The 13,512-nt window shown below is 42.8% G+C and overlaps 1 pseudogene; it reads right to left on the bottom strand.

Moving 5' to 3' along the window:
- Nucleotides 1-6,908: 6,908 nt before the first annotated feature.
- On the bottom strand, nt 6,909-7,075 carry LOC113896762 (annotated as a pseudogene).
- Nucleotides 7,076-13,512: the final 6,437 nt, after the last annotated feature.

Here is a 13,512-nt window from a genome sequence, read left to right as displayed (position 1 = left end):
CCCACTCCCGAATTCGTGCCTGGAAAATCCCATGGGCAGAGGGGCCTGGTGGGCTACAGTCCATGTGGTTGCAAAGACTCAGACTCGACTGAAGCGACTTAGCAAGCAAGGTAGATGTTGAATTCTCATTCATACAGTAGCAGAGGTGTAAGCAGTCTGGGCCTTGTACGGAAGCCCACAGTTTCAGGGATCTCCTGGTGTGTTCCCTGCCTTTCCCCAGAGAGGGACGCTGTCCTCATCTGCATGGTCCATGGTGATTCTCCACCCTGTCTATAGTCCAACACTAAGAGACGGAGGGGGCCCTGGAACGCTCTTCATTTCTGCTCTTATCCAAGGCTTAATCACGTGAGGCTGGGAAAGGAAGTCATATGCCAGATGTCATGTGCCCTTAGGGGCTCTGTTATAACCTTGGAGATCCTATTATTCAGAAGGAGGGGAGAAGAGATGTAGGGTAAACAATTAGCAGTTTCTGCCAGAGATGGTCTCTCTGAGGCAGTGACATTGAAGGTGAGAACCTGAGGATGAATTGGTGGAGAAAGGGAAGAGTTTTCCAGGCAGGGGAAGAGCGTGTGGGAGGACCAGAAGGCAGGAAAGCCCAGCTACCATGTTTAATGATATGCATGTCTGAGAAGTGGGCTTCCCTGGTACTCAGATGGTAAAGAATCTGTCTGCAATACAGGAGGCCCGGGTTCAGTCCCTGAGTTGGGAAGATCCCCTGGAGAAGTGAATGGCTACCCACTCCAGTATTCTTGGCTGGAGAATTTCATGGACAGAGGAGCCTGGCAGGCTATAGTCCATGGGGTCACAGAATCAGGCACAACTGAATGACTAATACTGTCTGTGAAGCACATCCCCCAGGTGGTTAGGACTCACAAGTGCCAGAACTAGACGTGGTCTAGGGAAGCGGCAGCTCTGGGTTGACCTGACTTTTCTCTTTTGTGTCTTACAGGGTTGGGATGGACCCGGACCGTGATGAGGGGTCTTTGTGCCAGACTCTGGAAAGCCCATGTGTATCCTCAGCTTTGAGAACTGAATTCCATAGGTTGTGTCAGTGTCAGACCTGTGAAGTTTAGTTCTTTAGCTGGGATATCTCTATCATCCTAGATTCGAGAGATGTTGGAGAGAACAAATCCAAGGTCGGCTGGAGAACTTGGAAGACTGGAGACATAAGGGCCAAGTCTCAGGCTCTGAAGGAATAGTGAGGGAGGGTTCACGGGAGGAGCTCTCATTTAACTGTGAGAAGACTTGGATTCTAGCTGAGCAGTGTTCCAACTAGCTAAGTGGATGCTCTAGGCAAGTCATTCTTGCTGCTGCTGCTTTTACTAGTTTATATTTATTGATTACTTATGACATTCCAGGTACTGTACTAAGTGCTTTCCATGCTGTTATAGGAGACTCCTGGGAAAAATTGCTTTAATGAAGCTTGAGATGCCTGGCACATCCATGCAATGATTTTTTCCCCTCTGCATGGCATCAGATGGAATTAACAGAATGTGACAAGTAGTATTTAGCATGGACTGCTGAGCTAATTGATCCCTTTTTAGAATGAGACACATGGATACATCCCTCTTGTGGTCCCCCTCTCCCTTTATTTGAATCTTTATTTCCTTGCCTTCTATAAATACATTAGGGCTACATTGTGTTTTTGTATTACAAACTAGGAAAAAGGAGGATGTGATTAGACCTTACTATGGTGCCCAGTTTCTTCCGGGGCAAAGGAATATGAGGGTTTTGAAGGCTCCCTCCCTTTGGAAGGAATGATGCTAAAGCTGAAACTCCAGTACTTTGGCCACCTCATGCGAAGAGTTGACTCATTGGAAAAGACTCTGATGCTGGGAGGGATTGGGGGCAGGAGGAGAAGAGGACGACAGAAGATGAGATGGCTGGATGGCATCGCTGACTCAACGGACGTGAGTCTCAGTGAACTCCGGGAGTTGGTGATGGACAGGGAGGCCTGGCGTGCTGCGATTCATGGGGTCGCAAAGAGTTTGACACAACTGAGCGACTGATCTGATCTGATCTGATCCCTTTGCCAGTATGGCCAGCTTTATGCTATGGGTGAAGCTGTGTGTTGTCCTCCTATGTCCTAGGTCAGCTAGGTCTGCTCTGAAGGTCATGTTTGCTGTGATGGTGGTGATTTCGCTCTTTAGGCAGAGAGCCGCATTCTGTGTGAGTAACATCTGGGCTTTGTTAGGCTTTAGATTTGATGGGGAACTGGGCATTCCCATCCTTTGGAAACTCATCTTTAAGGGTCTTGGTGTCCTAAATTGTCCATCCCTTAATGTCTGCAGAATGCAGGTGTGGTCTGGCCCAGTGAGGGAAGGCAGGCCCAAAGTGGGAGACCCTTTTCAGTGACACTGATGCTTACTGAGTGCCTGCTACATGCTGGGCACTGGGCTCAGTGCATTTTGTGCATGATCTCAATGAATCTCACATCAAGGGTTATCTGGAAACTGAGGACAAATTAACCAAAAGATGTCAAATAAAAAAGTGTAGTGATGTTATGTGATGCAAAGGAATGCTTGGTTCTTGTGAAGGCCCCCCTGCATGGGTGTTGGGACATGGGTGTGCTCTCTGAGCTATATCGATGGTATCAAGGCCCCACCCCCAGTCTGCCCACTTCCGCCTTTTGCTTACTAGACCTTTAGCCAGTGACTCATTTTAGAACCAGAACACTGGTGAAACTCAAATGAGATCAGAGATCAGTGTCTTTAGTCCTAGATACTAGAGAAAATCCAGAATTTACTCCAGAAACTTTAGATGCTCAGAGTTTCTGACCATCGTGTTGTGAACAGGGACTTACACTATGGATTCTGACTTACTGCAAAAGGCTAATCCTTAATGCAGGTGAACTCTTCCTAAAGCAGACCTGGTAAATGAAATATGGAATTCACACACACACACACACATACACACTTTAAACAATGATGAAGTAGATTTATGAGGAGTAGGCAAAAATTTACTTTATGAAGAATGTTTCTTTTCATAAGAGGACTTTTTTAAAATTCAGAGGTGATTCCAGTGTGTAATATATTTCCCAAGGATTTTTGAGATTGTATTTGCTGTATCAAAACTTATTTTCTGTAAGTGGAAAAAGCAGGTTACAAAATAGCATGGATTATATGATTCAATTTATATAAAATAAATGCATAAAGGAATATGTGCATTGAAAATATACATCAATTTATCAACAAGGATTATCTCTGGAGTGGTGGGAATTAAGATGGGTTTTCCTTTCTTTGTATTTTCCTCTAGTGTTTGATTCTTACACTGAACATGTTTAATTAAAACAATAAAGTTACTGAAGATGATTTCACACACAATTGTGATCAATCTAGACAAATGCTCGTTCTATGCATTTAGTAGAAGTTATATGGAGGGAGGTTCCTGATGTGTTCAGTGAAGGAGGTGAGTGTAGAAAAATGTATAGTGTGATTTTTTTTTTCAAGAGGGAAGTGTACATGTGTGGGTGTGTGTGTCTCTATGGAATCCAGTGGGTCGTGGCTGGTGAGGTAGCAGGCGATTTTTCTCTCTTTACTTATACCTTCTTGTCCAAATAAGAAGAAAAAGAATTCTCAGTGTATATATGTTACTTTCTAAGAATCCATCCATTGTGTAAACCAGTAGTTTTCAAGTGAGTTTCCTGGACAAGTAACATCAGTATCACCTGAGAACTTGTTCAAAGTGTAAATTCAGGGTCCACCCTTAACACTTTAAGCAGTGTTTTTTGACCTTTTCAGACTCTTTATTTCCCCTGTACCCCTTCCTTGCATTTTTTTCCTCTCCTTCTCATCCTCTCCCTTCCTGCTGTGATCAATGGGATCTCAGAGGCAGATTCATCATCCTTCTGGCTCTGCTTGGGAGAGGACATGTCAGATACTCTTGGAGAGGTGCTTTGGGAGTAATAATACTAATGGAAGTATTGATTTGCCATCCTCAGATAAAAGGGAAAGGCCATGATTTATCAGCTTGCATTGATGGGACACAGTGGGCAGCTGGACACATACTGAGTAGTTGCTATCTATCCATATGACGAGGCTACTGAGACTTGGTGATTTAGGGACACAGTAGTTTCTTGAGTCCTCCAAGCTGTCAAACCTCTGTTAGTTAAGGTGAAGATTCCTATATTAGGGTGCTGCAGAGAAACAAGAACCAATAGGATTATATATACATGGAGATTTATTATAGGGAATTAGCTCACATGATTATGGAGTCCCACTTGGTGGGGTTAGGCAGCAAGCTGGAGACCCAGGAGAGCTAATGGTGAAGTTTCAGTCTGAGTTTCAAGACCTGAGAATCAGAGGGACCAGGTGGTATTCCAGTCTAAAGGCCAACAGGCTTAAGGCTCAGAAAGAACTGATGTTTCAGTTTGAGTTCAAAAGCAGGGGCAAAATAGTCCCAGCTCAGCAATCAGATAGGAGGTATTCCATCTTAATCCCAAGAGTTCAGGTTTTTGTCTATGTAGGCCATCAACTGATTGGATAAGACCCACCCACACCAGGGAAGGCAATCTACTTTACTCAGTCCACCAATTCCATTTTTTTTTTTTTTTATTTTAATGGCAAGCCATTCCAGTATTTTTGCCTGGGAGACCCCATGAACAGAGGAGCCGGGGGGCTAAAGTCCATGGAGTCACAGAGTTGGACATGACTGAGGAACTGAGCACATAGTTACCTTACAGTGTGATGCCAGTTTCTACACAGGTGCATGCTAAGTCGCTTTAGTTGCGTCTGACTCTTGGCAACCCTATGGACTGTAGCGCACCAGGCTCCTCTGTCCAAGGGATTCTCCAGGCAAGAATGCTGGAGTGGGTTGCCATGCTCTCCTCCAAGGGATCTTTCCCACGCAGGGATTGAACCCACATCTCATGTCTCCTGCATTGGCTACCACTAGCACCACCTGGGAAGCCCTGGTGTTAGTTTCTGCCATACAACAAAGTGTATCAGTTATACATATACACATATCTACTCTTCTTATTTCCTTCCCATTTAGGTACAGCAGAGCACTGAGTAGAGTTCCCTGTGCTAATCAGTAGATTCTCATTAGTTGTCTATTTTATACACTGTATCAATAGTGTGGGGCTTCCCCCGTGGCTCAGCAGTGAAGAATCCACCTGCAATGCAGGAGACTCTGGTTCAATCTCTGGTGAGGAAGATCCCTTGGAGGAGGGCATGGCAACACACTCCAGTATTCTTGCCAGGAGAATCACACGGACAGAGGAGTCTGATGGGCTGCAGTCCGTGGAGTCGCAGAGTTGGTCGACAGTTGAAGCAGCTAAGCACCACACTATCAAGTATATATATGTGAATCCCAATCTCCCAATTCATCCCATCACCTCCTTCACCAATTCCAATGTTAATCTCATCTAAAATCACCCTCACAGATACACCCAGAACAATGTTTGACCAAGTATCTGGGCACCTTGTGAGCCAGTCAAATTGACATATAACATTAACCTCCACAGTTCCTTTTTCATATTTCTGCACATCTAGATTATCTTGAACTCTTTCCTAATAATATTTCAGAGCTTGGATGTAAAGTGCTCTGGGGTGTGGGAGGGACCAAACACCTTGCCCTGTTCTTTGTTCTTCTTTGCCGTTAAGGTGCTTTGAGGAACTGTTTTTGAAGGCAGTCCTACTTCTACCTCCTGAGGCAGCCCTTCCAAGTAGAAGAGCTGTTTCAGTTATTCCTAGGAAATGGCTACAGTAAAATTACAACTTTCCTGTATTATGTGTTTGCAATGCTCCAGGTGTCACAGATGAAGAAGTATGTCTAGGTGAGAAAACTGAAGCTCAGGGAGGTTATATACCTTGCTGAAATATCACACACTAGTAAGTGTCCCTTACTGTTAATCAAGGCTGCCTAATCTGAGCCTATGTTCTTTTCACTAAAGTTTGTACTGGGCTTTACAGTTTATAAAGTACTTTAACACACATTATTTTATTTGCTGGCCATAGCTTTCCCCAGTGAAGTAGATATATCCGTAATTTTAGAGATGGGGAATGCAGTTTTCAAAGGCTTCACACCTTGTCTATCTCCTGTGTCATGTAGCTAGTAACTAGTGAAGCTGGGCCACAAATCCAAAATCTCAAATAAAAAGATAACTTTTATTCTAAAAAAATTCATAGGAAACATATAAGCTTCTTGGAAGATAAAGAAAGAGCACCCCTGCCTCAGTTTCTCTAGTGTAACTGAAAACAGACTAGTATACATTGAGGTTCACCCTAATTCACCTGCCTATGTCTTTGGTAAGCAGTAGTGAGCCCTTGTAAATGATTAATTCCACCCTCCACAACACAGTTATACTTTAAAATATATTAAAATTATGTTGTTGGTAGCTTTTAAGAAACCATAATGTATTTTTTGCCTTGGGTCTTGACATACTACAAACAGTAGTCGGATTCCATCTGCCTCTGGGCAACAAGTGTGTTTTCTTGTTTTAAAAAACTAACATATTTTATTGTATAAGTTTACTGCAAAGGAACTCTGCAAATGGAGAAAAGTATGAAAGAGAAAAAATTTAAATTATAAAAAATTTTTACTATGCAACAAAATATTCTTTAAATTGAAAATTTGGGAAATTCAGAAAATCGTAAAGCAGAAAACTATCCATAAGCTTATAGATGTCTATTTTGGGGGCTAACCTGATGGCTTAGCTGATAAAGAATCCACCTGCAATGCAGGAGACACAGGAGATGCTGGTTCAACCCCTGGGTTAGGAAGATCCCCTGGAGGAGGAAATGGCAACCCACTCCATTATTCTTGCCTAGAAAATCCCGTGGACAGAGGAGCCTGGTGGGGAGCCAGAGGAGTCCACGGGGTTGCAAGAGTCGGACATGACTGAGTAAGTGTGTGTCTGTGTCTATTTTGGCTTATGCCTTTTCATTTTCACTTAAAAAAAATACAGTTGGGATTGTTACTTAAATGTAATATGTCTGTGTGTCAGTTCTGTTTTCCTGTTATTTAACATCTTGTCATAAGCATTTCCTCATTTCCTTATAGATCTTTCCCATTCATTTTAAACTGATAAGAACAGATACTACACTTGATCTTAGCCAAAAGGCCAAGAAGCGATTTTCATGCATTTTAAATGGCTGCATATGTAGTTCATAGACTGGCTGTGCCTTTGTTTGTTTATCTTCCCCTCTTATTGGACATTTAGAACCTGGATCTTCTAAATCCAAATCTGTTCTCCCACCCACACATATCTGCTTTATTTCCTTTTAGCCTTTTGCTTACATTGATTCAGGCATTATTTGTGATGACCTTAATATTAAAAAAAAAAAAGCCTAGTCACTTCTTAATCAGTAGTGTGCAAAAATGCTAATGTTAAGGCTTTACTAAGTACTGAGTTCTTTCTTCTTTAAAGTAGTTTTTATTGGAGTATAGTTTCTTTACAATGTTGTGTTAGTTTCTACTGTACAGCAAAATGAGTAAGCCATTCATATGCATATATCCCCTCCCTTTGGGATTTCCTTCCCATTCAGGTCACTGCAGGGCATTAAGGAGTGTGTCCTCATCGCGTGCATGCTAAGTCATTCAGTGTGTCCCACTCTTCATGACCCCATGGATTATAGCCCGTCAGGCTCCTCTCTTCATAGGATTCTCCATGAACAGAATACTGGAATGGGTTACCGTGCTCTCCTTCAGGGGATCTTCGCATCCAGAGATTGAATGCTGTATCTCTTATGTCTCCTGCATTGGCAGGCAGGTTCTTTACCACTAGTGCCACCTGGGAAGCCCATGTTCTTATTAGTTATCTATTTTATACATGGTATCAATAGTGCATATGTGTAAATCCAAGTTCTGTTTTAAGACTTTGAACAGATTTCATTAAAGTTACCATTTCTGTTATTCTCGTCATGCAGATGATACCACAGAGGCACAGAGAGGTTAAGATAAGTATCAGAATGCACTCACTGGTACTGAACAACATAGTCAATTTACAGAACCTTATACAAATAGTTATTTATTCAGTCTGCAATGAATTGACACTTTTGAACTGTGGTGTTGGAGTAGAATCTTGAGAGTCCCTTTGACTGCAAGGAGATCACATCAGTCAGTCCTAAAGGAAATCAGTCCTGAATATTCATTGGAAGGTCTGATGTTGAAGCTGAAACTCCAATACTTTGGCCACTTGATGCAAAGAACTGACTTATTGGAAAAGACCCTGAAGCTGGGAAAGACTGAAGGCAGGAGAAGGGGACGACAGAAGATGAAATGGTTGGATGGCATCACTGACTCAATGGACATGTGTTTGAGTAAACTCCAGGAGTTGGTGATAGACAGGGAAGCCTCACGTGCTGCAGTCCATGAGGTTGCAAAGAGTCGGACACGACTGAGTGACTGAACTGAAAAAGCAGCTATTGGTACTGGTTCGGAAGCTCAGTGACATTGAGACTGCTGTCACTCCAGTCCTCTTTTCCTGTGCCTCTTGGTTTTAACATGGCTGTGTGATTGCTCTAGACATCACATTGCCCTGAATTGGGATGTGATTCAATTCAGGGCAGAAGTTCTGACTTAACAGTTCTGCCCCTTTTGTCAGGAAAGCACATCTTCTTCCCAGAACTCCCTTTTTCACTCAGCAGAGTTCCACTCATGAACTGTGTTTTACATGATCATTGCCAACCAGAGAAGAGTCTGGGGAAAAACTTACTAACCTCTGGAGAGGAAGTTGACCAGATGAGAATGATTGGGTAAGGACTGTTGTGTCAGTTAACCTACAGTGACCACCACAAGATACTTGCCAAGGTCAAGTGTTGGTCTTATGTGATCCAACCAGCCTGTTTCACACAGGGGCTAATGCCTATTAGCTGGGAATGTTTTCTTACACCTTAAAAAGTGGCTGGACTAGAAGTGGCCTGGAGCCTGCAAACCTCCTCTTTCACTGAGCATAACAGTATCTAATACATGCTAACATTTTCATCAATATTAGTGTCACTGCAAAGTGCTGTTAAAATAGAAGTGTTTTTCACACATTATGTGTCTATGGTGTGTCCACCGCATCATTCTTTTGCTGGAGCGCCACTTCCTTGGCATTTATAACTGGGTAACAAATCTGCAGCTCACTGGGTTCATATCCTCAGGCTGCAGCAGAAGGAGAGGAGGATCTGTGAGCTGTTTGGGCTAAAACAAGTTGCTGTATTACTTTTGTCTCAGCCCTGAGCATATTCATCAGGGGCCTGGCTACAGGTGAACTGAGCTAGAGGCTGCATAGTGGCAATGCTGAAAACTATGGCTGGACCCCACTTCTTGAAAATACGGCTTTATCTAATTAGGAGGGGGCTCAAAAAAGATCCATCATTTACTAGAACTATTAAATTGTGGCTATTTCTAGAGCAGAAGTCTAAAGTAGCAATTAACAGGAATGTTTTGTTTAGGGCTGGGATGAGGTGAGTGAGGTGCTTAGAATGTGAAATTTGAGGGGACGTTCACTCTCATGGTCACTTGCATGGCCCTGGTTTTATTATGTCTTTACTAGTTGTAGTTGTTCATTGTTCAGCCACCCAGTCGTGTCCAACTCTTTGCTACTCCATGGACTGTAGCATGCCAGACCTCCCTGTCTCTTACCATCTCCTGTAGTTTGCTCAAGTTCATATCCATTGCATCGGTGATGCCATCCAGCCATCTCATCCTCTGATGCCCTCTTCTCTTTCTGCCCCCAGTCTTTCTCAGCATCAGGGACTTTCCCAATGAGTCAGCTGTTTGTATTAGATGACCAAAATATGGGAGTTTCAGCTTCAACACTAGTCCTGTCCTTCCAATGAGTATTCATGGTTGATTTCCCTAAAGACTGACTGGTTTGATCTCCTTGCTGTCCAAGGGAATCTCAAGAGTCTTCTCCAGCCCCACAGTTCGAAGTAACTCACTAGTTACTAATGTCTAGAAAGTGGGATAATTATTTACCAAATATTTTTTGATCACTTCTGTGTGCCCAGCACTATTCCAGTCACTGGGGATACAGTAATGAATAAAATAGTTGTTATTGTTCCCATGGTATGGATATTCTAGTAAAAGTGAGATTTCATATAGAAATCTGGACTTTTGGCTCAAAGTATCAGAAGAACTGATAACTGTGAGCAGGCTTTCCCATAAGACAACTGTCACTCAGATTTGAGGAGCTGCTATCTCCTTTTAGTTGAGGTGTGGGTTTGTTACACTTTCTATCACTCCCTACTGTGATTTTTGATCCTAACGGGATCTCTATAAGTGGATACCACTATTATTATTATTGCCATTTTGCAGATGAAGAAACTGATGCTCAAAGAGATAAAGTGACTAGCTTGGAGTCTTCTGGCTACAGAAGGTAGAGTGGGTTCTTTGCAACTTTGGAGGCTGAGATTGTTTCCACCGAGCACAGCAGTGATTTGGGAGTCAGGAACACAAGATATATCAGCAAGCAAAAGCATCCAGCCTATACAAGATCAAATTAGAGAGAGGTATCAGCAGGAAACAGGTGGCACCTCGAATTAGGAGAACTCAAGAAGTGTTCATAAAGAAACTATTTACAAAAGTGTGGACAGAGTGTAGGGAAACCACAAGGCACAGTGCAGAACCCCAGATTATTAAGAGTGGGCCTCTATTGCCACTCTGAGACCTCTAAGGGCAGGTGACAGACTGGGTTAATGGAACTGGGGAGACAGGACTGTGGAGAAGGCTGCATAGTTGAGCTGAGACCTTAGAATGCAGCTGGCCCTTGGGGACCCCACTGGGAGGAAACTTGGAGAATAAATCTCCCAAGTTCTCTCTCCTCCTTCCCATTGATCACTTACCAGTGACAGACTCAACTGGAGGTCAGAGGATGAGGAGTCAGTTGATGCATCCTTCCAATCTGGGCGTCCTGGGGGTACAACAGAGCAGGGTGGAGAGCAGCAGGGAGTGGCTCAGGAGGGGCAAGCAGAGGCACCTGGCACAGGGGCTGGTCAAAGCCAAGGGCATTTTAGGGGACAGGGCGATGATGGGTAGGGGAAGAAATGAAGATAATTGTGAATTCAGGGTTCAACTTTGTTTTAGTTTTGCCAATATATTTTTTAATTGAAGTATATCTAGTTTGCAGTGTGTTAATTTCTGTTGTACAGCAAAATGATTCAGTTATATGTAACATATATCTATGTAGGTACACATTATATATATATATATACTGTTAAAAATATTCTTCTCCATTACAGCTTATCACAGGATATTGAATATAGTTCTCTGTGTCATACAGTGAAGCCTTGGTGTTTATCCATTCTATGTATAAAAGCTTCCATCTGCTAAGCCCAACCTCTCGCTTCATCCCTCCCCTAAACCCCTCCCCCTTGGCAACCACCAGTCTGTTCTTGATGTTTGTGATCCTGTTCCTGTTTTGTAGACAGGTTTGTTTGTGTCATATTTTACTTTTTTGTGGGGGGAGGTTGTGCCACGTGACACACAGGATCTTAGTTCCCCAACCAGGGATTGAACCCATGTTCCTATAGTGGAAACATGGACTTTTAACCACTGGACCACCAAGGAAGTCCCCATTTGTGTCATATTTTATATTCCACATATAAGTGATATCATATAGTATTTGTCTTTCTCTTTCTGACTTATTTCACTTAGTATGATAATCTGTTGTTGCATCCATGTTGCTACAAATGGCATTATTTTGTCCTTTTTATGGCTGAATAGTATTCCATTATATATGTACTATCTCTTCTTTATATTTTAAATGATTGTTTTGCATGTTCGTTTATTTATTTATATTTGGCTGTGCCAGGCCTTCATTGTTCGTGTGGGCTTTCTCTAGTTGTGGCAAGCAGGGGCTACTCTTTGTTGCAATGTGCGGGGTTCTCATTGTGGTGGCTTCTCTTGTGGAGCACAGGCTTTAGGCAAGCAGGCTTCCAGCACAAGGGCTTGGTAGCTGCGGCTGTCGGGCTATAGAGCATAGGCTTAGCAATTGTGGTGCATGGGCTTAGTTCCTGAACCAGGGATCAAACCCATGTCCCCTGTGTTGACAGGCAGATTCCTATCCACACCAGCACCAATTCCTATACCATAACTTCTGGTTCTATTCATCTGTCTATAGACATTCCATATCTTGGCTACTGTGAACAGTGCTTCTATGAATATGGGGGTGCATGCATCTTTTTGAATTAAAGTTTTGTCTGGATATATATCTAGGAGTAGGATTGCTGGATCATATGGTAATTCTCTTTTTAGTTTTCTGAGGGATCTCTATACTATTTTCCACAGTGAATGCACCAGCTTACATTCCCACCAACAATACAGGAGGGTTCCCTTTTTCCCATACCCTCTCCAGCATTTGTTATCTGTTGACTTTTTAATGACGGCCATTCTGACTAGTGTGAGGTGGTGTCTCATTGTAGGTTTTAAAAAATTAATTCTTATTGGAATATAGTTTGAATTATAATGTTATGCTAGTTTCCTGCTATTAGTTGAGTTCAGTCACTCAGTCATGTCCGACTCTTTGTGACCCCATGGACTGCAGCAGGCCAGGCCTCCCTGTCCATCGCCAACTCCCGGAGTTTACTCAAACTCATGTCCATTGAGTCAGTGATGCCATCCAATCATCTCATCCTCTGTTGTTCCCTTCTCCTCCTTCCTTCAGTCTTTCCCAGCATCAGGGTCTTTTCAAATGAGTCAGTTCTTAGCATCAGGTGGCCAAAGTATTGGAGTTTCAGCTTCTGCATCAGTCCTTCCAATGAATATTCAGGACTGATTTCCCTTAGGATTGACTGGTTGGATCTTGCAGTTCAAGGGACTCTCAAGAGTCTTCACCAACACCACAGTTCAAAAGCATCAATGCTTCAGTGTTCAGCTTTCTTTATAGTCCAACTCTCACATCCATATATGACTACTGGAAAAACCATAGCTTTGATTAGATGGACCTTAGTTGGCAAAGTAATGTCTCTGCTTTTTAATATGCTGTCTAGGTTGGTCACAACTTTTCTTCCCAGAAGCAAGCATCTTTTAATTTCATGGCTGCAATCACCATCTGCAGTGGTTTTGGAGCCCAAGAAAATAAAGTCTGCCACTGTTTCCACTGTTTCCCCACCTGTTTGCCATGAAGTGATCAGACCAGACGCCATGATCTTAGTTTTCTGAATGTTAAGTTTTAAGCCAACTTTTTCACTCTCCTCTTTTACTTTCATCAAGAGGCTCTTTAGTTCTTCTCGCTTTCTGCCAGAGTGGCGTCATCTGCATATCTGAGGTTATTGATATTTCTCCCAGCAATCTTGATTCTAGTTTGTGCTTCATCAGCCCCAGCATTTCTCATGATGTACTCTGCATATAAGTTAAATAAGCAGGGTGATAATATACAACCTTGACGTACTCCTTTCCCTATTTGGAACCAGTCTGTTGTTCCATGTCCAGTTCTAACTGGTGCTTCCTGACCTGCATACAGGTTTCTCAAGAGGCAGGTCAGGTGGTCTGGTATTCCCATCTCTTTCAGAATTTTCCAGAGTTTGTTGTGGTCCACACAATCAAAGGCTTTGGCATAGTCAATAAAGAAGAAGTAGATTTTTT

The sequence above is a fragment of the Bos indicus x Bos taurus genome, chromosome 7 (assembly GCF_003369695.1).
Source record: "Bos indicus x Bos taurus breed Angus x Brahman F1 hybrid chromosome 7, Bos_hybrid_MaternalHap_v2.0, whole genome shotgun sequence".
Classification (NCBI taxonomy): Eukaryota; Metazoa; Chordata; class Mammalia; order Artiodactyla; family Bovidae; genus Bos; species Bos indicus x Bos taurus.
This window is presented reverse-complemented; position numbering and strand designations above follow the sequence as displayed.